The following is a 23469-nucleotide window of genomic DNA, read 5'->3' as shown; positions in this document are numbered from 1 at the left end:
TCCCAAGCAGGCTCTGCATTGTCAGCACAGATCCCAATGCAAGTCTCAAACTCAAGAGCTATGAGATCATGACTTGAGCCAAGATCAAGATGCCTAACCAACTGAGCCACCCAGGCACCCCTGTTTTGTTTTGTTCTGTATCAGGCAGAGAATGAGGGGGGAAGGGAAGAGTAGACTCAGGTAAACAAGTGAGGGCAGATAAAGAGGTTTAAAGACAGAAGATATATGGACCCCTCTTCTTAAGGACTAAAGGATACTCTCAGGCAGGGCTATACTTGAGAGACTAGAAGTGGTTCAGCTGCAAAATAGAGAATAGGAAGCAAGAGGGGTTTGCTTACCCTGAGGATTAGCATCCTGGCAGACCAAGGCAAGACCCTCCATTGGCTTGCTCCATGCCTGGCTCTCTTTGCTTCTACTAGTACCTATCCAAATGGATTTTCCTGCCCAGGTCTGTGTCTTCAATCCATACTCACTACGTCATTTGCAGGTTCAACACTTAACCCTCCAAAAATTTTCCCTGACCAATTACATTTCATGACCAATCACTTAGTCATTGTTCTATTCATACTTAGGTACGTAGAATGAACTATAGTATAACACTGCCATTTTCTTTCCAGTTATAATTATTAAACACAGACCTATTTCCTCTTTCCCTCTCAACAATAACAATTCTGAAAGCAAGAGGTTGTGTTCAGATGTTATATTAATCACACAGTAATAGGACCTAGCATTATACTGATCACATAATAGGCAACTTTGGAATACCTGTTGGAGTGAATTTATTTGATTGTATTAAAACAAAACAACAGTTACAGAATTACTTATTTGGTCTTGTCCTATTGCTTGGTTCCCAACTAACTTTGCTGCTCACTTTAGACTATATTGGCTGAGAACAGAGGATTTTGATTTAAAAATGCCATTATTATGCATGGAGCACAGCAAAGCAATTAGTTCTCAAATATCAGGCTAAGTTTTGAACTGAAGTTTGTCTTCTTGAAACTTAAGGAGATAAAAGCGGAATCTGGTTACCCTCCTGGAAGTTTGCACCAGCTCCTGGCCTCCTGAAATTACATGGCTTTAGGATTCAACTTTTGTACTCTATTCTTGCCTAGTGACCTGTAGGTTCTGGTGCAAAGTTGGGGATGCTAACTGGGTGCATTATCCCCAAATGAACAAAACATTTTCGGGGTGATGTCACAGTTCACCATTGCATGTTACCATTAGATTTCAGTTCAATGGTAATTTAAATCTTTTTTCCTCCACATGTTATTCATCAGAGCCCCTCTTCATCTTTGGTCCTTTACAATCCTGAATCAGTGCTCATCCTAGAAATGGACAGCAAGAGAATTGTATCAGAATCCCCTAGGGCTCAGGGGAAAGAAAATCATGACACAATGGTCTTACTAAGAAAGATTTGTGGGGCGCCTGGGTGGCGCAGTCGGTTAAGCGTCCGACTTCAGCCAGGTCACGATCTCGCGGTCCGTGAGTTCGAGCCCCGCGTCAGGCTCTGGGCTGATGGCTCAGAGCCTGGAGCCTGTTTCCGATTCTGTGTCTCCCTCTCTCTCTGCCCCTCCCCCGTTCATGCTCTGTCTCTCTCTGTCCCAAAAATAAATAAACGTTGAAAAAAAAAAAAAAAAGAAAGAAAGATTTGTTATAGGGGCTCCTGGGTCAGTTAAGTGTCCGACTTCGGCTCAGGTCATAATCACATGGCTTGTGGTTTCGAACCCTGTGTTGGGCTCTGTGCTGACAGCTCAGAGCCTGGAGCCTGCTTCGGATTCTGTGTCTCCCTCTCTCTCTCTGCCCCTCCCCTGCTCGCACTCTGTCTCTCTATCTCTCTCAAAAATAAATAAACATTTAAAAACTACTTAAAAAAAAAGTTTATAAAGTCATACAATAAAATGACCTGGGATAAGGAAATGAAGGTGTGATTAATTCTTTTGTTTAGAAATGGTTTTCCAGGGTTTGGATTCCTTCTGACGGCTTTGTCAATCTTAGCATATCATTTAATACCATCTTTGTTCTTACCCAACTCGTCTTGCACTTGAAAGATGACTGCCACAGCTTCAGGGGTCACAGACAGACCCATCACCATGAGGCAGAAAGGGGCCTCTGCTTTCTAGCTCTTCTTAGTTACGAGGAAACTCTTCCTTGAAACCTCTCCCTTCTCAGACTTCCCTTCCATCCCATTGGTAAGAAGTGGGCCACATGTCCTTTTCTAAGCCAATCACTTATTATACACACAATTATACAATTGAGTGAGACTACTCAGTATTCATCCCCCTTTGGTCACAAGCAGAAGGAATGAACAGTTGAACAAAATCCAGGCAGGCTGGCATAGAAGGGTGAGGGATGGGTGGGTGTGTGGGTAAGGCCATCAGTAAAGGATAGTGCTTGCTATATTGAAGAATGTACTACAAAAGAGGCTTACGGAATGTTTTCATTGAGATAAGGTACAAACAGCTCTGCTAAAAGTTGACAAAGGCTAATTGACTTCTTAAGAGTTAGCCACATACCCTTGCTACGATATTCAGGGCTGTGGGCTTAGATGAGTGGATTCCACATTCTGCATTGTTTGATTGCCTCTGTCTCTCCCTTGTAAGACTATGACATTGGGTGGCTCAGTCAGATGAGCGTCTGACTTGATTTTGGCTCAGGTCATGTTCTCACAGTTTGTTAACTAGAGCCCCATTTCAGGCTCTGCTAACAGCATGGAACCTGCTTGGGATTCTCTCTCTCCCTCCCTCCCTGCCCCTCCCCCACTTTGCTCTCTCTCTGTCTCAAAACAAGTAAATTAACATTAAAAAAAAAAAAAAAGACTGGGGCGCCTGGGTGGCTCAGTCAGTTAAGTACCCGACTTCAGGCTCAGGTCATGATCTCACGGTTCCTGCATTCAAGCCCTGCCTCGGGCTCTGTGCTGATGGCTCAGAGTCTGGAGCCTGCTTCTGATTCTGTGTCTCCCTCTCTCTCTGCCCCTAACCCACTCGCATTCTGTCTCTCTCTCTCAAAAATAAGTAAACATTAAAAAAAATAATAATAAAAAGAAGAAGACTATGACATTGGGTACTGTTAGAGGAAGTGATATTGAATTCTTGCAATTTGGTTATTGCCAAAGCCACAGCATGATGAATCGGAGTTCTTTCAAGTTTTTGCTGGATACCTACCTCCAACATGAACAATAGTAGCAATGCTATATAAGACCTGCATTAAGTTTCAAGCTTGATTTAGTGCCAAATCCTCCAAAAAAGAACCAGAATTGAGGGAAATGGAGATAATCAGAAGTTTAGACCTCATATTGAGTTGTTTTTATTGGCTGGCATAATGCATGGATTATTTCCCTCTTCATGGAACAAAACATGATACCACATTTCTTTACAATTAAATTAAAGCTAAAGAACAACAAAGACATTATCATTCATATGATGCATTTGAAAGATATTGCTAGCACTCGATTGGAATAAAGGATAGAATGCCTTTACTTTGTTGCCTTATGAAATGCCAAGTTTTCAGGGCAAATCCTATTAAGGGCTTTAGTTCCTGCCTAATATTTTACTTTGTTCTCTGCTAGCTGCCACTGCATGGAGATGTCTGAAGATTGCTCAGGCTCTGGTTGGACTTAATCCGGAAACTGAAACTTCTAAATGGGGGAAATTTGCCCATTCCTTTATTCTGTCATCTATTTATGAACTATCTACCATATTTATAATAATTTTATTGTAATTGCCTGCTTACTTATTGAGTCCCTCCGCTAGTCTGGAAGCTTCTGGTGAAACTTGTTCCCAGTTGTATCTTCAATGCCTGGTGTAATAAGCACTCAGCAAATATTTATTCAGTGTTGGAACTCTCAGTGACCTTATAATCTGGGAAGGAAGATAAGACATGTAAACAACAACAACTACAAAAATATTATGTTGGGCTGAGGGGCTGCCACAAAGGAGTTATTAGAATTTTGAAGACAGAGGGGTACCTGGGTGGCTCAGTCAGTTAAGAGGCCAATTCTTGATTTCATCTCAGGTCATGATCTCATGGTCATGAGTTCAAGCCCCACATCAGACTCTGCGCTCACAGTGTAGAGCCTGCTTTGGATCATCTGTCTCCCTCTCTTTGCCTCTCTCTCTCAATCTCTCTCTCAAATAAATAAATAAATAAATATTAAAAAAAAAAAAGACTTTGGAAGACAGAGAAAGACCCCAAATAATATACTCATTCATGTTTGGGGCAGGAGGGAATTATCTATCTATCTATCTATTTATCATCTATCTACCTACCTACCCTCCTACCTACCTATTTATACAGCACACTTTAGTTCTCTATTTAGAAGTCATAAACAAGCCAAGCAAATAAGTTGATACAAAAGTTTTGAGACAGTATAAATATATTTACTGGCAGTATTTACTCTGTTTTCTATTTAAAATATAGGCAATCTATATGAGTTCCTCACAGATAGCAGATAGTAAGGTGTTGCTTTTCTATACAATTTAGCACACCCTCTACTCTGAATATTTAGGCCATTCACATTTAGTATCACTATTGAGACCATACACATAGCCATCTCGCTATGTGTTTCCTATTTGTCCTATACATTGTTTCTTTCTGTGTTCTTTTTTCTTCTTTTTGTGGTGAGGCTGGGATTGACTGAATACTTTTACTTACCTATTTTACTTCCTCTATTTTGATAGTCTAGTTAGAACTAGTGTTATACCACTTCATTTACCATACATCATAAATATAAGAGCTGTATTAGTTAGGATTCTCCAGAGAAACCTAACTCATGTTTACATAAAAGGAGATTTATTATGAGGAATTGCTTAATGTGATTGTGAAGCCTGAGAAGTCCCACCATCTGCTGAATGTAAACTGGACACCAGGTGGGTAATTCTAGTCTGAGTCCAAAGGCCTGACAACCAGGGGGAATTGATGGTATAAATCCCAGTCTGAGGGTAGGAAAAGACTGATGGTCCCAGTTCAAACAGGTAGGCCAGAAGACAAAGGGGCAGATTTCTCCTTCCTCTGCTTTTTTGTTCTATTCAGACTCTCAGTGGATTGGGTGATGCCCACACTGAGGCGGGGGCAATTGCCTTCCCTGAGTCCGCACATTCAGTCTCTAATCTTATCCAGAAACACCTTCATAGACACACCCCGAAATCACAATCTGGGCACCCCATGGTTCAGTCACATTGACACATAAAATTAACCATCACAAGAGCCTGATAGCAGAATAATTTCAGTTACCACGCCCTTAAACCTTTTCCCTATACTTTACTTGTACATATGTTATAAACCCTAGATTGGATATTATTTCTGTTGTAAATAGTTATTTGTCTTCTAATGAAATTAAAGAAAAATAGCTGATATCTTATTATATACCCCTATAGGTACCATTTTTTGTGCACTTCTCTCTTTTCTGTAGATTCAACTTCTGTCTTGTATTTGTTCATCTTTAGGTTGAAGAAAGTCCTTAGTATTTCTTGTAATGTTGTTCTCTTGACATTCGTATTTTATCCTCATTTTTGAAGAATGTTTTCCCTGCATAAAAAAATAATATGCAATGATCCTTTTTATTTCTTTCACTTTAAAGGTGTCATTCCATTGTCTTCTGGCCTCCGCTGTTCTGATGAGAGGTTGGCAAAATTTGTGCTGGCAGTCACCCTTGCATAACATGCTATTTTTGTTTGGCTGCTTTCAAGATTTTCTCTTCATCTTTGGTTTTTAAAGTTTGATTGTGATGTGCCCTGGAGGGATTTTCCTTGTATTTATCCTGCTTGGAGTTTGCTCAGCATCTAGCATGTATAGATTGATGTTTTTCACCAAATTTGGAAATTATTTGACCATTTTTCCTTCAAGGCTTTTTTTTCTTTTAGTTTTTTTAAATTAAAAAAAATTTTTTTAGTTTGTTTTTGTTTTTGTTTATTTTTTTTCTCATATGCTATGTTTTCCTCCTGGGATACCATATATATATATATATATATATATATATATTAGACTCCTTGGTATTCTCCCACAAGCTACTTGGGTTCCATGTATCTCAATCTTTTTGGTTTTTTTTCCCCTCTGTGTTCTTCAGTTTAGATTGTTATTTATCTGTACTCAAAGTTGCTCACTTTTTCTTCCTCTAAATCCAGTGTGTTGTTATGCCTCCCCATGTTTTGTTTTTGCTTTTTTAAATTACAGTTCTAGAATTCCCAATTGGTTCTTTTTCTTATGACTGGTAGTCATTAAGACTGTAGTTTTCTCTAAGTTCTTAAGCAAACGTTTAATACCTATGTTAAAATCCTTGTCTGCTATTTACAACATCTGGGTAACCTTGAGATCATTTTCTGTTGCCTGTTTTTTTGTTTTTGTTTTTTCCCTGATTATGAGTCACATTTCCTTTCCTTTGCATGGTTAGCATTTTTCTTAGTCATTTGATGAATATTATATATAATACATTGTAAGGAGGCTGGATTATATTGTCTGGTTTAAAAGGTGTTAAGTTTTACCCTGGCAAGCAAATAATATACTAGATGTTCTCCTCGATCCTGTTGGAGCTTCACTTTAGGCTTTCTTAGGGCAATCTAAAGTAGTCCTTACTGTAGCACATGAATTGACAAAGTTTTCTCAAAATATAAATATTTCAAATAAATATTTTAGATTTGTAAGCTCTATTGTCTCTGTTGCAACTGCTCAACTCTGCCACTGTAGCATGAAAGCAGCCATAAAAATATATAAGTTACTAGGCATGACCGTGTTCCAAGAAAAGTTTATTTACAAAAACATATGGTCTGTCCACAGGCCATAGTTTGCTGATCCCTGCTGTAGATCACGGGCCTTATTCCTAAGGAATGGCCTCACAGGTATCCAATAGCATGCACGAGACGTTAATAATATCTCTCTACTCTGGGTGTAACAATAATTCAGTGTCTCCCAGTACTATGTAACCCCTAGAGTCTCCCTTCCATTCTTTTTTCTTTTTTTAAATGTTTATTTACTTTTATTTTTTATTTTTTAAATTTTTTTATAACATTTATTTATTTTTGAGACAGAGAGAGACAGAGCACGAACGGGGGAGGGTCAGAGAGAGGGAGACACAGAATCTGAAACAGGCTCCAGGCTCTGAGCTGTCAGCACAGAGCCCGACGCGGGGCTCGAACTCACAGCCCTCACGGACCGTGAGATCATGACCTGAGCTGAAGTCGGCCGCCCAACCGACTGAGCCACCCAGGTGCCCCAGATGTTTATTTACTTTTAAGAGAGAGAGAGAGACAGAACATGAGTGGGGGGAGGGGCAGTCCCTTCCATTCTTAACACTGAAGTAGCTTCTCTCTGTAAGGACTCAGCATCTCACCAAGCAAATCTGCAGCTCAGCCCTTGGCTAAATAAGGTCGTGCAGAACCCTACACAGGCCACTTGTACCATTCCTCACTCCCCCTTGCCACATGTACTTTAACCCTTTCTAGAACCCTGCCCTGAAATTTTCTACTTGCATTAGTATTCTTTTATTTATTTATTTATTTATTTATCTGTCTACCTATTTATTTATTTATTTTGAGAGAGGGGGAGACAGCATGAGAGAGGTGGGGCAGAGAAAGAGGGAGAGAGAGAGAGAGAGAGAGAGAGAGAGAGAATCCCAAGCAGGCTCTGTGCTGCCAGTGCAGAGCCCCGTGCAGGGCTTGAACTTAGGAACCGTGAGGTCAGGACCTGAGCTGAAACCAAGAGTTTGATGCCTGGCCGAGTGAGCCAGCCAGGAGCCCCACGTTAGTATTCCTTGACTCTGATCTCTGCCCCCTCAGCTCAGCAGGACTGCCAGGCTCTTTGGGTTCTACCTCTTTGTGCCATGCTTGGGAAATTCTCCCTGGCAGAGAGCCCATTGAATGTGGGGAGCTTATCTCATACACTTCCCTTATCTCAAGGATCTTAATCCAGGGACATTCATCTTCCAATGACTGAAAATAGGTACCTTATGTATTTTGACCAATGATTTTATTTTTGTTTACAGGAAAGAGCAACTCTCATAGCAGCTGTGTCATCAGGGCTTGAAGAAGTCATCTCTCATTGTTTAAATGTAAAAGTCAATGGCTGTGCTGTGTAAGAAATGAGAAAGACTAATCCCGTTCAAATGGTATCTCACATGGCTATAGTAAGGAGGGCTCTGAGCCAACAGAGCTTGGGTGTGGCCTCCTTTATCACATTCTGCAATGATTACCAGAGCCCTCTATGTATGCTCAGCCTAAAACAGATGCTCTTATGGGAATTGTAATGTTTTCAACATTTGAATAATGGCTTCTAGTCAGAAGCCAATATGTCAACAAGAAATTCCAGAGGATTGTAATTGATTAAAACCCACCACAACATTGATCTCCCGTAGATTCACTGACATCCCTCTACCTATTAATTCAACAAGAACAAAATTTTCAAAGCTCCTTCTAAGTTCTAGGCCCTACGCTAGGTTCTAAGAATATGAAAGTGAAGAAGGCACAGAACTTCCAAGACCTCATAGCCTGGGAGAAGACAATAACCTTGAAAAACAGAGCACTGTAATAGTGTGAAAAATCCCATAAGGGAAGTGAGATGGGATGTGGCACAGACAAGTTAGAAAATGCTTGAACTAAGCCTTTACTAGTTGGTAGCAATTTATCATTCAAACGTTCCATGCACGTGTGATGAGCATTTCAGGCAAGAGATCATCTGAACACGGGTGCCAGGTAGTAGAGAGGGAGAGTGTGTGCTCTGTGACTCAAGTTCATAAGCAAGAGATGGCAGAAGAGGCTGGACTGGTAAAAAAGACCCAGCTCGTAAACGACATAACAGGACATAATAGGGAGTTCACGTTTTATCCCTAGAGAATGAGAAGCTGTTGAAGGATTGTGGAGAAAGGCACTGATAGGACCAAAATGAGCTTTTAGAACGATCTAGAAGGTAAATAGGAAAGGTTCGGTTGAGTGGGGGACTCAAATCAGAGGGGCCAATCATCATGGTGAGCCAAGAGAAATCTTTCAGCTTAGGGCAGCGACCTGGAGGCCGTGAGGAGGATGTCCATTTGAGAAGTATTTCAGAGGAAAATTGGAGGAGGAGGGTAGTTTTATTACTTTTTTATTTTTAATTTTTTTTATGTTTATTTTTGAGACACAGAAAGAGAGAAAGAGAGGGAGACACAGAATCCGAAGCAGGCTCCAGGCTCCACGCTGTCAGCACAGAGCCTGATACAAGGCTCGCACCTGAGCTGAAGTCGGCACTCAACTGACTGAGCCACCCAGGTGCCTTATGATGGCATTAAGAAGGAGGAAGTACCAGGAAGAACCCTTATTTGAGTTGGAGTAAATGGATAATGGCAGTAATATTTGCTGAGGAAGAGAGATAATGGGAAGGACAGATCTGTAGGGGATGATGATTCATTCACAATGTCATTCATTCATTCACTCATTCAGCAAATATTTAGTGAATGCCTACTATGTATCGAATGCTGTTCCAGGGAAGTAGTGACTGAGGCAGGCCAAGCTCTTGCTTGCATGGGCGGGGATCGGGGAGGGGGTTTTGGATAAATCATTTAAAAAATGAATAAGAATTTTAGATACTGAAGACTACAGAACAGGGTCTAGTGAGTGACAGAGAATAAAAGTAAGGGAAAGAAGAACGCTTTAGGTCAGAAAAATCCTCTTGGAAGATCTGGCATTTGAGCTGAGATATATGTGCTGATCAGAACTTAGATATGCAAAAATCCGAGAAGCATCTAGAAAGAGTGAACTGCAGGTGTCAGCCCTGTGGTTGGAATAAGGTGGACTTACTACGAAACTAACGGAAAGGTCCGTGTGCCTGGAGAAGAACGAGTAGGAGGAGACGATGGACCTTCAGGGGGTCATAGGAGAGGGTAAGGATGAGGCTGTTGTTCAGACTGCAGACTCGTCCTTGATATGCACGTCCCAGGGCATTCACTCCCCTTGCGAAGCCGCCCTCATTTACGTTTTAGAGACGCTGATGCTTGTCAGGCACCCTAAATGGTGATGTTCAGTGTTTGCCAGGTGGTCAGATGTAGTCCTGAAACTCTGCAGAGATACGATGCCTGGAGAGGTAGATTTGAGAGTTATCCACCAATGGCATATGGGTGACAGTTGCAAAGGAGGGTGTGGCTACATTCTCCTAGCAAGAGTCTGTCCAAGCAGAGTCCCAAACGAGGTGTCCATATGCACCTTGAGGACAGGCGTTTCTAAGCATTAAAAGTCAATGAGAGATGGCAGTATCGTTTTTAGTTGCAACATGAGTATCCAGCCAGACACCTCTGTTTTACATCTGGTTCACTCCATTTATGTATGTATGTATGTGTGTATTCTTATTCATTGGGTTTGTTTTTTAGATTCCACATATGACATCGTATGGTGCCTGTGTTTCTCATTCTGGCTTATTTCACTTAGCATAATAACCTTTAGGTCTTTCCATGTAGTCACAAATGACAAGGTCTCATCCTTTTTGAGGGCTGTGTAATATTCTGTTGTGTGTGTGTCAGTGTGTGTGTGTGTGTGTGTATGTGTATATACGTACATTGTGTGTGTATGTGTTACACATCTTCTTTGTCCTGCTACATGCAAAGGACTAAACTTGACCCCTTCCAACACCATATACAAAAATAAACTCAAAATGGATTAAAGATCTAACTATGAGACTTGAAACCATAAAAATCCTAGAAAAGAACATGGCAGCAGTTACTCTGACTTCGGCAATAACAATGTTTTTCTAGATCTGTCTCCTAAGGCGAGGGAAACAAAGGCAAAAATCAAGTATTGGGACTACATCAAAATTAAAGCATTTGCACCAGAAAGGAAACCAACAAAACAAAAGGCAACCTACTGAATGAGAAGATATTTGCAAGTGATATACCTGATAAGGGGTTAATGTCCAAAAGATATAAAGAACTTCTACTGCTCAACACCAAACCACAACAACAAAAACCAGTCTTATTTTAAAAATGGGTTCTATGCATTTAAAAGCAGTACATATCCTTCTCAGGAACTCTGGCAAAAAGGAGGAGAAGCCAGTTGAAAATGCAATCTTGGAGAACACATTTTCAGATTGGCCAAGCTGAGTACGAAAATCAGGTAAACATAGGCAATTCATATTTCTCCACTCTATTCCACTCTATTATTTTATTCTGCTATCCTACCCTGTCAAAACTAGCATCACTTGGGTAAGCAAAGAAGCTATTTTGTGTGTACTATTAGCTGTAGGCTGTGGTATTACACCTGTTGTATACCTCAGCGGAGTATTGGTTCGCAACTCTTGTGGGCTGAGAGTTTAGGATTGATTCCAAGTCTCTCTTTTTTCTTTCAAAACTTTAGCCAAGTTGCTTGACTTCCATAAAGCCTTCCTTTATTTATCTTCAGTGTTTCACCTCTCTGGAGTACTAATCATTTTGTATCACCATATGGCTCTCCTTCGTTGTATGCATGTGTACAAATTATCAAAGTCCTCCCAAATTGGGTAATTTTGATTTTGAGATTATAAAAAAAATTGCAGATTATTAAAGAAAAAAGTTCTGTTTAGCATTATCTTTTTTTTTTTTTTACATCTTCCTGCTGATATAGTGGGAATTTCCTCTAAACTAAACAATAAAGCCACTCTGTGACTCCACTAACTTGGAAGGACCTGGAAGGCAATCTGGTTTCTCCATCAATCCTCTGATTGATTTCTTTCTGCAACTCATTCCATCTAAGGAACATGTTTCTCATCCATTAAATTGATGTAACACAGCAAATTAAATCAAGCTTTCCTGTCTTAAAACTTGCCTAGAATTCTGTGACGGTGATATTTTGGGTTGCCATGTACTTTCTTAAAGACCGAATGTCAAGTAAAAGTAAATAGAGAAAGTAGGGTGTCAGCCAATAGGCACCCTTAATAAAGGAGGGTGCATGTTAAAAGCAACTATTTCCAACAGTGTTATGAACTACAAGGATCGATTCGTCAATCTTAAAATAAAAAGTGAGAGAAATAATGCAAGCATGTTGCCATGAGGGGTGCAGATTCTGCCTGATTGCTGATAGAGCAGCTCTAGGGTCTCTATTGATATCCACAGCATCCTTTTTCCAGAAGCACTTTTTAGAGCAGGGTGAGGGAGCAGTCTGGAGGAAGTCATGAGCGTTCCACTGGGAATTCTGTTGGTATTGATTCTGGCCTGTAGGCAAATTCCAGTGGTATCTCAGGGTCCCCAGGTCTGAGAACTAGATTCCTATAGGGACTCTGACTGCCTTTGGCTATGACACACCCTTTGGCAGAAACTCTCAGCAGTTGTCAGTTGTAGTTTCAGTGTGGAAATAAATGATTTATCATCCCCTGAAAAGTGGTGGTGGTGAGCAGGACTGACGGGACAGCTCCCTGCAGTTTTACGGATCTAGAAGGGGCTCGGAGGATGAGGAAATTTGCCTTTTGCTTGCTTTAAAAAAAAAATTTTAGGGGCGCCTGGGTGGCTCAGTTGGTTAAGTGTCCAACCTCAGCTCAGGTCATGATCTCATGGTTTGTGAGTTCGAGCCCCACGTTGAACTCTCTGTTGTCAGCACGAAGCTGGAGCCTGCTTCGGATTCTGTGTCTCCCTCTCTCTCCGTCCCCCCACCCCCCCAACTAGCGCTTTTCTCTCTCTCTCTGTCTCTCTCTGTCTCTGTTAAAAATGAATAAACATTAAAAATTTTTAAAAATTTAATTATTTTTTAATGTTTCCTTTCAAATAATGGCGCTTTTTTTTTGATGGAGAACAGACAGAAATAGATGAAATATTAAAGTATTATAGGAGAAGTATATGAAGCCAAATGTTTCTTTGCACACACTAGGTGATCAGTGTGCATTATTTATAATGTGGGGATTTAACTGTGGATGGATGATACCCTGTATAAGTCAAAGAATACTCTTCCCCTGAAAATGTGTACCTTATCTGCAACAGCTCAGTGTAGCTAAATGCTTATCTACATAGAAATGCTTTCTCTTAGCTGTGAATCACAAGACATTGTATGTCACACGGCTCCATCCATAAAGTCAACCGACAAAAAGTTCAGGAAAGAAATACCATCAAACTTTTTACTGAGTTTACACAACAGAGGGAGCCTGGGCAATGACTATATTGGACCAAAGGAGGCTGGTTACATGGGATTTTTTATGACTTTTATGAATTTTAGAAATCCATTTCAGGAATTTAAGCATTAATAAAGTATTAAAAGGAAGAATCCAGTTCTGTTTATCTTGAAGACATGCTATCGAGAGGTCAATGACAATCACTGGTTTGTCAACTGTAGATTCAAATGATCTTAATATTATAGAATCTTCAGAGAAATTAGAGGCTATAGTTACTACTTTATGTTTTAGCTTCTTGGAGGTAAGAAAAGGAGGATTTTACTGATAAGCTAAAAAGTACATCCTGTTCACTCTGCTTTCCCAGGATGCTTCTGGATTTTCTAATGAGGCTTAAAGAGCACTGACTCCATAACACAGAAAATAAGGTTAGCTACGTTCTTTTAAATGTCCCCAAATTGGGGCGCCTGGGTGGCGCAGTCGGTTAAGCGTCCGACTTCAGCCAGGTCACGATCTCGCGGTCCGTGAGTTCGAGCCCCGCGTCGGGCTCTGGGCTGATGGCTCAGAGCCTGGAGCCTGTTTCCGATTCTGTGTCTCCCTCTCTCTCTGCCCCTCCCCCGTTCATGCTCTGTCTCTCTCTGTCCCAAAAATAAATTAACGTTGAAAAAAAATAATAAAATTAAAAAAAAAAATAAATGTCCCCAAATTATCATAGTGTGAATCTACCTTCTTCCAGGGAGGAAGGGAAACAATCAACAGACTCAGGGTCATCCCGAAGTACACAAGTGTCCCATGAATCTTCCTCCCATATTCCTTCTCAGGCCCCTCAACCTACTGTCCCATTGGAGTGAGGCTCGCTGTTTGCAGGGTCTCACATCTGGGGGCCTCCTGGTCTTAACTGATGACGTTTTCCAATCTGTGGTCCAGGCTGCTGGCAGAAGTTACCATTTTCTCTCTACCTCTGATGAAGACAGGAGTGGAGGGACACAAGACTATAAAAAATCAAAGTACAGATGGATGATAATAGAGGGTCTTCATGTTATCCTCCAATGCTAATATTTATAGAATCAGGACAATAGTACCATTTGTCTTGTTTTTGTAAAGAATCCAAAAATATGTTGCTCCCTTTGAATTAAAGTTGGAAAAGACCCTGCCTGGGGTCTACCTATTACATTTTGACTCTGTTATTTTGATAGATCTCTAAGTATAGGCTTTGTGTACACACACACACACACACACACACACACATACCCCTATCTGTCACCAATGTCCAATGTGTCCAACTATGTCATAAATATGCATGACATATACATATGGCTTTGCTCTCAGCTTTGCAGGGAGGCTCTGTCTCCTTTGATCTTTAAGGTGAGTCTTCCTTGGATATTCACTTGCTAGAAAAAATTTCACGGTTGTGTTCATTGAGAATAAACTGGTCAGGGAAGGACATTAACAACACCACCTGGATGGAAATGTGAGGTTCATGTATTTTTCTGGAGGCTACATGTGAGTTTGGAAAAAACTGTTCTTTGCACTACTATCCCTACCGGAGAAGGAGCTTGGATTCTGAGCTCAACTATAATCACTAGCTCCAAAGGGCTGCATAATTGTCCTGGGACATTGGTGACTCCACTGTGTGATTATATTTGGGACAAGCCTAAACAGCACCTGTTGAGAGGCTGGCTTTCCTGGGTGTGATGCTTGGGAAGCACCCTGCAGCCTCAGTGTGAGGCTGTCCCTAACTTTCCTAACTATTTGGGCTGTGATGGTGTCAGGCCTCATCCAAGAAGCCTACTTGGCCCAGGGGAATAGTTGACTAGGAGATCTTCAAGGAATTGCTTAGAAAGGGGGTTTTATTGACATCAAATTGCCCTTGGCAGATACATCCAACAGTCTGTTGGGGGAGACAGTGGAGGACACTAAACATATCCTATCGTTCCTGCCACTGCACAGTCCTGTTTATGAAAGTTTGGGTCATATGAGGCTTGGCCAAGTAGACACCCCATGGGTGGAGTGATACTCACCCAACCACACCTCTGGTATGCTGTGACACCCCAAGGAGCATGTGTGGCAGGCAGGGACACCACACCCTGAGTCAGCTTCCCTCCCTGCTGTGAGAAAATAGAAAAGAGCCTCCAGAAATCATTCTTGCTTTCCCAGAGGTCTACCCTACCATCTTGGGATATAATGACGAGCGAGAAGACTGGCATGTGGGAATGTTTTCCTGGGAAGTTAGTTGGAACCCTTATTATCCTCATATATTTATCTGAAAATAGTTTAAGTAGTTCGGATCTCATGGGACCTTGAACACATTGGCATGTGAGACTTGGGCAATAAAGTTCTGGTTGTTTTCTTGAGGAGCCCATTAGTTGTTCTGTAAATGAAATATGCGTCCAAAGGAATCTCTCTCTCTCTCTTTTTCTTGATTTTTCTTTTCAGATGTGAGTTGAGATACTTTGACAGAAGAATATTCTTTTTACTTTCTACCTTCTGGAGAATCAAATATAGCTAAGAGGTAACATTTGCAGTGCACTTATTATATGCTAGACACGTTAGTTATCACTTTACAGGCAATATTTAAAAAATCTCTTTTACAAGGTAAATGCCACAATTTTCTCTACTTGACAGATGAGGAAATCAATACTTAGGTTTGGAGAGTGACTTATGATCACTCAGTTCATAAGACACTGTTTTGGTCAAAATAATCTAGGTTATGCCATGGTGGTCAATAATCCTCAAAGCCCACCAAACAGTCCCCAAAGTTCATGGTTTAAACCAAGTTTATTTCTCACGTACACTACAGGCCCACATAATTAAAGACCTAGACTGAGGGAACCTTTACCATCTTGAAGCTTCAAAATCTGGGAACATAGCCCTCTGGTTACAATGGCAGTGAAGAGAATGCTAGAGAGTTTCTCAATAGCAGTTATGTTCTGGAAATGACATGCATCACTTCTACTCATAGCCCATTGGCCGCAACGAGTCACATGGCCCTGCCTAAAGGCAACCAAGTGCGCTGGTACTCCTCCCCATGCCTTGGTGAAAAGATGAACCAACATGGCTGACTAATAGAAGTTACTACGTCAGAGGCAGATTTTGAGCTTTTAACCACAATGTGATACTTGCCTTCAGGAGAATGACTTACTGCTGGATAAGAAGATCAAAGTGGGTGTGTGGTGCTTCCTTATTCATTCTCCCTCATCCATCTTAACCTTACCATGCCTGTTATTGGATCCCAAAGAGGCACAGTATGACCTCCACTCAGTGGTCCTTCTGGCCTCTACCAAACTCCCATGTTATTCAAGACCAATACTCAATGCCCTGTGGCCCATGGTTCACCTTTGGGATTCACATGATTAGCACCCACACAGCTGGGAATCACTGAGTCACAGGCTGAGTCGCTGCTTGCATCTTTTGTGCCTGGAAACGAGATTTGTAGGGCAGAGTATATTTGCCTCCTACACTTCTGGCAGGTTTCCGGGGCTCTGCATTCCTGCTGCAAAGCCCTATGGAGCATATCTTTGACATCTCAGGGAAGCACTTATCAAATGCCACCATCCAGAGCTGACAGGGCCCAACAGTCTTAGATATGGGAACCTCAGATATAAACATCTCAGCAGGGATCTCTACCATGTTTCTAGATATGGGGTTTGGGGAATGTGCCCCCTTACTACTGACTGGCTTATGGATTCATTCACTTTTTGAACTTATCCTCCAGCTAAGATACAGCTTCAATCAGCCCAGAAGTGAACAGCAAGAGAGTCTAAGAAGACTCCAATGTTGAAACTGCTTGAAAACACTGCTTTTGTACAGAACTCTCTTCCTTCTATGACAAGTGCAGAGAGGGGGGAAAAATTAACATCATACCTGTGGGAGACAAATAATCAATACAGAGAAAACAGAACTGTATCCTGAGAACTAAAGGAAAAGCATGCCTCTGAAAATTACTTCCATAGGAAGTTGAATTAAAAACAAATGAATAAAACTAGCTCTTTGTTTCTCGGTCTTTCCATTTTAACTTGTTCTCTCCTCCTGGTTTGCTCTTTTGTTTCACAGGGTGCAAGTCACTTTTGCATCCTTGGAGTAGAACCAAGTCAATGGACAGAGAATATAGAGGATACTGAAGAGAAATACCTCCAAAGAAATAGAACTTGCAATGTTAGAAATGTCTGTCTCAGAGATAGTAAAATCATAGACTTGACACGGTAGTAAATGAAATAAACCAACTTAAGAACAGGGGAGCTGGGTGGCTGAGTTGGTTAAATTCTCAACTCTTGATTTTGGCTCAGGTAATGATATCCCAGTTCATGAGATGGGGCCCCTTGTCGGGCTTTGTGCAGACGGTGTGGACCTGCTTAGGATTCTCTCTCTCCCTCTCTCTCTGCCCCTCCTCTATGCTCTCTCTCTCTCTCTCTCTGAAAATAAATACATAAACATTTTTTTAAAAAGAACAAACTTAAGAAACTGTAAGAATACAGTTGGATAAAGAGAGTGAGAAAACCCAGAAAGGAAAATGATCAATATGAAAAAGAGAGAACAAAAACTCAATAAAAAATTCTGGATACTTTTTAAAGAAGGAAATATGAGATCCAGTCATTAATGGTTATTGGTATGAAAAATCACACATGAAAACATGAGTAAATCGTGCTCCCAGAGCATCAATCCTTAGTTAGTAAATTTCTAAATTCTCAATCCAAATAAAGAAATTTTTTTGAGACCAACTATGATAAAATACTAAAAAAAAACTTACTAAAAAAAATCCAAAATAAGATTTGGATATATATTCCTGGGCAGAAGATAAGATGGTACAAAGGTATACATTCTTCCTATATTATGCTATAATTTAACTAATTTTAATAAAAATCTGAATGGTAAGGGCTAAAGGGATGCCTGAAAAAGCGAATCTAGCATTTATCTGGAAGCAGAAATAGTACAAGTAGCCAAGACATTTTTTAGGGTTATTAGAATAGATTGTAATCAAAACAGCATGGTGGTGGTAGAACTGATAGGCAGAGAATGAAGAAAAGATGCCCCAGCATTATTTAATGATTCTTTCTCCACTAATTTTGGATGCCAAATTTAATCACAAACTCACTCTTCTATATATACCAAAGTCTATTTTTGGAAGAAGTGGTTAGCCATTGGAAATAAAGTTGGCATCATTTCTCAAAGCATCCACCACAATACAGAGACCAAAAGGGCTAAATAGTTAAATGCACAAAAAGAAGCCAAAATAAAATGTAGATGGATATATCTCTGATCTTGAGCTTGGTTTCATTTGTCTACATATAATGAGATGGGGAAAATTTTATTCACCACAATTCCAATGATGAATGGAACTCATTTGTTGGAGAAAGTTCATGAAGTGGAGAGGGAGGCGAGAGAGGAGGCTGAGTAGTAAACATTGCTCAGTGGGAGACAAAGAGAATTTCCTTGAAATTCCAATAAGGTAGAGAGATTGAAGGCAAAAAAGAACGAGGAGAAAAAGAAACCACCTGAAAACAACAACAACAAAAAGACATCATAATGTGTGTGGAGGGGAAGAGGAAATTCTGTCTAGAAGAAGTGCGATGTTGAACTGTTACCAACTACCAAAATCAGAGTTTGGGCCAGTTTTCAGCAACCTCTATAGGACAGGAAGTGCCTATCAAGTATCTGGGTTATATGAGTATAAAAGCTGTGGAGAAAATCTCAAAGAGGAGCAATTGGTGGATTTTCTAACATAAGATTAGAAATTTTTTTTACATCGAGGGTCTGCAAACTACAACCTATGGGCCAAATCCAACCACACCCATTAATTTATGTATTATCTATCCCTGTTTTCCGGCAACCGGGCAGTGTTGAGTAGCTGTGATGGAGAACATATGGCCCGCAAAGTCTAAAATATTTACTGTCTGGCCCTTTATAGAAAAAACCTTGCTAATACCAGCTCCGCATAAAAACATCGTAATTAAAAGGCAAGCTGCAAACTCAGAAACAAAATGAAACATGACACAAATATTCCAAAGCAAAGAAAAATACCCTAAGTATACAAAGGGACCTTCCAGATTTGTTGAAAAACTCCCAGACCACAGGAGGGAGAGGACGTAAATAGATGGTTCATTGAAGAAGAATATGAAGGTAGCCATGCAGGGACAAAAGGAAGCTCAGACCCACTGGTGAGCAATCAAAAGGAGCAAAATAAACCCCCATCGTATCAGTCTTTGGAGTGGGGAGGTCACAACGTGAACAGCTTCATCGACTACTTATTGTTTGGGGGTGCTTCTCTAAAGCAGTTTGGGAGTACACACTTGAACCTTAGACCAAATTAAAAAAAAAAAAAAAGGTTATATCCTTTGACCAAGAAATTCCACTTTCGAGAAACAGTTTGCAGATACACACGTGTAAAGGTGAGCATATTCCCTGAAGTAATAATGGCCCCGGCTCCACCTCTTACTAGCTGGGATGGCTTTGTGCAAGCCACCAAACCTCCCTAAGCTTCCGTCTCATCATCTGTAAAATGTGAATTTAAAAGTAGTACCCGGTTGTAGGGGCTGTGGTGAAGGTTTGGTACAACAGTCCACGGACTTCTTTATGAAGAAGACATATCACCTAGTAGCAACTGTCTCAAATCCCAATGACTTTTTAAAACTGGAATAATAAGGAAAGAGTTAAATAAATACTGGTGTGCCCTTAAAAAGGAATATTATCAGCTGTGAAATTAATGTGTCTAAGTCATACCAGTGATACAGAAAAAAATCCATGGTGAAAACAAATCCAAGTGCAAAAGTGAATATGCAATATTATTCCAACGATGGGTCGAGAATCCATAAATGCATGTATATGCACACAAAAGAACTGGAAATGAATACATCAAATATTAAGAATAATCCCTGACTGGCAGGAATAAGGTTGACTCTGTTTACTTACTATTGTTTAAAAAGCATTCTAAATATTATTTTTCAGAACGAACCAACAAAGCAAACATTTTTCTAATGGAAATGAGAATAGGTAGGAAATGACTAGAAGATTATACATTGTTGAGGGAAGGAAAAACGACAAACATATGTTGACTCTTAACTCGGCAAGAGTTGGCGGGAAAAGCAAGGTCAGGCTCCCATGAGTGGAAATCAGTCTCTTGTCTAATTTCGGGCCAGTCGCCCGTGTGTAAGTTGCACATGAGGAATGAGGAAAGGTGTGTATAGGGGTCTGGGTTGATCATAATTCATGTTACAAACTTCTCATCCTCTATTTTATTTTTTTTTTCATTTTTTTAACATTTATTTATTTTTTGAGAGACAGCATGAGCGGGGGAGGGGCAGAGAGAGAGGGAGACACAGAATCTGAAGCTGGCTCCAGGCTCCGAGCTGTCAGCACAGAGCCTGACGTGGGGCTCGAACCCACGAACCGTGAGATCATGACCTGAGCCAAATTCAGACGCTTCACCAACTGTGCCACCCAGCTGCCCAATCTCATCCTCTATTTCAGAAAACTGGGGTCCTCAGACTACCCCCCATCTATCTCCACCAGATTGTTATCATTCCTCCAGGCTTCTGCCAGGCAAATTTGCCTTCCGCTCCTTCACCCAAGCGCTCCTTGAGCCTGTGGTTCTCCACTCCAGCTCACCCACCCCACCTCTTCCATCATTAGGGCACTTTCTTGGATCTCAGCCCTCCCAGACTGACTTGCCAAATTAACCAGGAATGAAACTCTGGTCCACTGAACAGCCACCCATGCTCCCCCCATGGATTACCACTGAAATATGATTATAAATTGCTTTACTTTACCTATAGGATTGCGTGGACTCTTTTGGAATGTAATAGTTCAGTTCACATCACTGAAGTCTGATTGTAAAATTCCTCAAATTAAAACTAAACTACTCACCCTGGTCTACAAGGCTTTAGTGGCCTGGTGTTTGCTAATCTTTCTGGACTTCTGGCCTTTCAAACACCCCAGGCCTATGCACTTTCATTCCTTGTACAGCCATTTCCTTCCCTCCAGTCTTTACATGGCATCTCCTTAGAGGGACTTTCCCTGGTCCCCTCATCTTAGGCAAGGTACCTCCCTAATCACCCAACTTCTTCTTCCCCAGAGCCCTCGTTATACTATTATTATTTTCATGTTTATTTCCTGTCAACTCCCATTAGAATGTGAATCCCTTAAGGGAGATGCTCTGTCTTTTGTCCTGTGCCCAATGACCCAGCTCAATGTAGCACTAAACAAATATTCACTGACTGAATAATAGACATTATTTCTAATGGCTTCAACTTGTCCCATGAAGTACTTTCATGTAAAGGGTAATAGCTAGCACTGAAAAATAAAATACATGTAATAAGATACCAATAACAGGGCACCTGTGTGACTCAGTTGAGCATCTAACTTCGGCTCAGGTCATGATCTCATGGTTCATGAGTTCGAGCTCCACATCGGGCTCTGTGCTGAAAGCTCAGAGCCTGGAGCCTGCTTCAGAATCTGTGTCTCCGTCTCTCTCTGCTTCTCTCTCACTCACACTCTGTCTCTCTCTCAAAAATAAATATAAACATTTAAAAAATTTCAGATAATATACCAATACTATTTTTCTAGTTACTGCTGCCATGCCATTCATGCCTTGGGATAAAAAGACATCACCATAACATTAAAAGTGGGAGAAATGGGGAATAGACAGTCCTAAGAGGTTGGATAGACCAAGAGATCATTGGATCCTGTCCTTGCTATTTCAGAGGAGAAACTGAGAAGGTCCCACAGATGATTGATCAGAGCCAGACCATGAACCAAGGTCACAGCAGATCTTGCCTGAGTCACCCATACCAGTTCTAGGGCCTTCAGGAATTCCTCCTATCCATGGATGCTTCCCTACCTCTGGTGGATCTGGGAGAGTTCAGAGAATGCATCATTTGTTGGGCTAAAAGAAGACTACGAGGCTTCCGTTCTTGTTCCGGGATTGTAGGCACCAACAGGACTCACTTCTAGCCCAGTAAGTGGGTTTCCTGGACAACTGAGCATAATGGAAGGAAATGTTTGTTCAGGGCCTGGCCCAGGGACTTGGCTTTCTGCCCTCTAGAAATTGGTTTCACCTAAGCCAAGAAACCAGTTATCAGATGGGAATGGCATTCCATCATCTCAGCCTTGGGTCACCAGAAGCCTAGAGGTAAAAGCCTTTGGGACATATTTCCCTGATTAAACCATCATGGTATCCTTCTGACACACATGCGTGGAGGGAAGGAATGCATTATGGAGACTCAGTGAACTAATCTTTTTACAGCATGACGTTGGGCATGAGGATTTGAATGCCTGAACACTAACAGCATTTCAGAAGAAAAAAATCTTCAATAAAGAGCTTCCCAAATGCCATCCGTGTGACATGGAGGGAACAGTCTAAAGAACTGCAAAGAAATAACGTTCTTTGTAAGCAAAAGATAAGGTGCAGTTTGTGTCACTGTTGCTGGGGACAGAAACAACGCTAGTGGACTGGAGATCAGAAGGCTAAATAGGGGCCGAGGGACACTGTGGAAGTGGAATCTCCTGTTGTAGATTTTTAAAGTTTATTTATTTTGTGAGAGAGATAGAGAGAGAGAGCAGGGGAGGGGCAGAGAGAGAGGGAGAGAGAGAATCCCAAGCAGGCTCTGAGCTGTCAGCACAGAGACTGACATGGGGCTTGACCCCATGAATGGTGAGATCATGACCTGAGCCAAAACCAAGGATTGGACACTTAACTGACTTAACCCAGGTGCCCTTAAAGTTTATTTATGTATTTTGAGACAGTGAGAGAGACAGAGAGAGAGCACAAGCAGGGGAGGAGCAGAGAGAGAGAATCCCAACGTAGGCTCAATTTCACAAACTGTGTCAAGAGTCAGACACTCAACAGCCTGAGCCACATAGATGCCCTTAATCATAGTCATTTTTGAAGGCAGAAGCCTAGACCCTAGCTAGGGGATCAGGACCAATATGGATAATACAGCTTAATCTGGTGGGAGTCAGGAAGGGTTGAGGCAAGGAAATTAAAATTTATGGATTGCCCATGACGTGCTGGTCATTTTTCAATTGCTGACCCATTAATCTTCCAAAACTTACCACAAGCTCACTATTATCATCTCCCCTTTTCAAAGGGGAAGACGGAGTTCAGTGAGGCTAAGGGAACCTACAAGGGGGAGAGGTGGGAAGCAGATCAGGGCTCTTCTTATGTTATGCTGAGAACAAGGACAACCCCCACTGTCAGATACTAATCAGGACCATTGTTATGAAACTGGGTATTTTCTTAAAGGGAAAAAGCAAGCAAGGAGGCATCCTCTGGTTTATAGCCAAGCATCAGGGCCTTTCCATAGTTCTGACTCACGCACAGTTTCCATGGCCTTCCAACCTGGAGTCTTCTGCATTCCCAGGCCCAACTCTGCTGGGGCTTTTCCGTGTGAGTTTCACAGATGGGGCCACGATCACCTGTAGCCTCTACTTGACTATCCAAAGTAGCATCACACC

The 23469-nt window shown here is 41.2% G+C and overlaps 2 long non-coding RNA genes across 2 annotated transcripts; one reads left to right on the top strand and one right to left on the bottom strand.

Moving 5' to 3' along the window:
• Positions 1-764: 764 nt before the first annotated feature.
• Positions 765-4033, bottom strand: LOC123603995. Its single transcript, XR_006715164.1, has 2 exons — positions 3730-4033; positions 765-1325 (listed from the first exon to the last, which is right to left on the bottom strand). It is a non-coding gene; the product is annotated as an uncharacterized LOC123603995 (long non-coding RNA).
• Positions 4034-15292: 11259 nt separating this feature from the next.
• LOC123603996 lies at positions 15293-17005 on the top strand. Its single transcript, XR_006715165.1, has 2 exons — positions 15293-15532; positions 16736-17005. It is a non-coding gene; the product is annotated as an uncharacterized LOC123603996 (long non-coding RNA).
• Positions 17006-23469: the final 6464 nt, after the last annotated feature.

This window comes from Leopardus geoffroyi, chromosome E1, assembly GCF_018350155.1.
Source record: "Leopardus geoffroyi isolate Oge1 chromosome E1, O.geoffroyi_Oge1_pat1.0, whole genome shotgun sequence".
In the NCBI taxonomy this organism is placed as follows: Eukaryota; Metazoa; Chordata; class Mammalia; order Carnivora; family Felidae; genus Leopardus; species Leopardus geoffroyi.
The sequence above is the reverse complement of the archived record's forward strand: the minus strand, read 5'-3'. Positions and strand labels throughout refer to the sequence as shown.